This window comes from Trichosurus vulpecula, chromosome 2, assembly GCF_011100635.1.
Source record: "Trichosurus vulpecula isolate mTriVul1 chromosome 2, mTriVul1.pri, whole genome shotgun sequence".
Taxonomy (NCBI): domain Eukaryota; kingdom Metazoa; phylum Chordata; class Mammalia; order Diprotodontia; family Phalangeridae; genus Trichosurus; species Trichosurus vulpecula.
Genome location: NC_050574.1, coordinates 324,955,757 through 324,957,719, shown reverse-complemented (window position 1 = coordinate 324,957,719; position 1,963 = coordinate 324,955,757).

Here is a 1,963-nt window from a genome sequence, read left to right as displayed (position 1 = left end):
ACTAGAGCTCTCCAATTCTAGCATTCTATGGACTTACATTGGTTGGTTGCATCACCCCAATTAGAATGTAAGTTCCTTTTAGAAAAATAAAAAACCTTTTAATTTAAAAGTTTACAAACAAATGTTCTGCCTAATGCAGAACTACACATATGTCAGGATAATCCTTAATTAACACAGGTTGACTATATTTTAGACAGATGCCATGACAAATCAATGTGAACTGGGCAGACACTCATTTGTCTGAGAAATTTTGGTTAAATTACATTGGAAAGAAAAGAGATGATGTTCCAGTCAGAAGACTCCTCTTGTAGAGTCACTCTAGAATACTGCCCTTGAGTTTGAGGACAGAGTCTTAGGGAATCACTTTATAGATCCACCTTTAAATGAGTTCCTTTGGCTATTTCAGTCACTATTCTCCCTTGGATAAAGTCCAAAAGATCCATCTTCCCTTACATTCACATTAATCCAAAATTCCAGTGACACCCCCAAGAAAAATTTTACAGATGTTAAAATGCTTAATTCACAGATATAAAAACAATCTCCCTCCCTTTACATACTTTCTTATTTCTTCTGATTCATGTCTGCCCAAGCTCCATGCCCAATACCGTTATGTATAATGAGCATAAGTGGGAGTTCAATGGGGTGTGTGTATGTATGTCTGTTATTTTAATTTTGAATCAATAAAAGTTTTAAAATTTTACCTTATTCCCCAAAGGCTCATAAAACACTTCATGAGGCTCAAGAGAGCTATTCACAATACAATTTTTTAAATTGCATCTAAATTACTTATCATTCACTCAGTCTTGCAGTATTCTTTAAAATTCTTATTGATTTTTAGAAACAGTCCTTTAATTGATATCAAAAAGCAATTACACTTTGCAGGCTGTAAATCTGCTTCATTCCCAATATTAAATTCATCATCTCTGTAAATAATTTTCTCTTATTATGCATACATATTAACCAAACTATAAATAACACCATCAACATGCCCACAGTTGCATTGATAATCAGTGACCCCTGAATTCGATTTAGAAAAAAAATTGATTCCTGCTGAAATGTCTCTTTAAATAAAATTACCATTCCTGGTAAATGTCTCTAGACCAAATCATGGTTAAAAAGCTCTTTACTCCCTCTTTTTTCCCCAATGTTTAACAGTAATCCTGTTGGTTCTTTTTAGATTATTAGGTTTGAGTTTTTAGGGAAAATACCATAATGACTGGGGTACCATTTCAAAATATGCCCAGGGGAATGCACAACCTTTTCTTTTACATTTGATTTGGGGGTCTAAAGAGGAAGCCTTGTCATGAACCATGATAAGTCTAACCTTACAAGCAGGTAATGTAGTTAAGAATAGGGTTATAGAAGAAATAGATTTAGACAACTTATTTGACAACTGAGAAACTGAGGCCCAAATAGGGTAAGTAGCTTGCTCAAAGTCACGCAGCTAGTAAATGGCAGAGCCAACATCGGAATTCCAGTTTTCTGATTCCAAATCTAAGAATTCTTCCCACCTGCCACCCCCCCATCCCCGAAAAATGCCTCATACCCCTGCCTGAAATTTCCATGTTAGATATTTGTGCTTTGGGGTTCTGCCCAGTGTCAGTCTTATATTTCTAACTCCCTACTGAGCTTCTTTCTTTGGATTCCTTCCCAACACCTCAAATTCAATATGTTCAAATGAAATTCCTCATCTTCCCCCAAAACTGTCTTTCCCTTCCTGACTTAATTTTTTCCATTCCTTGTACTGGAATTTTCTTCCAATGACCCATGCTCAAAATCTTGAAGTCATCTTTATCTCTTCCATCTTCCTCAACAACTTAAAGCTAATCAGCCTCCAAGCTCCAAGTCAATCCATTAGTCAATCAACAAACATTTATTAAGCATCTATTATGTACCAAGCAATGTGCTAGGAGTCAGAGACACAAGGACAAAAATGAAATAGTTCCTACCCTGGAGAGGTTTA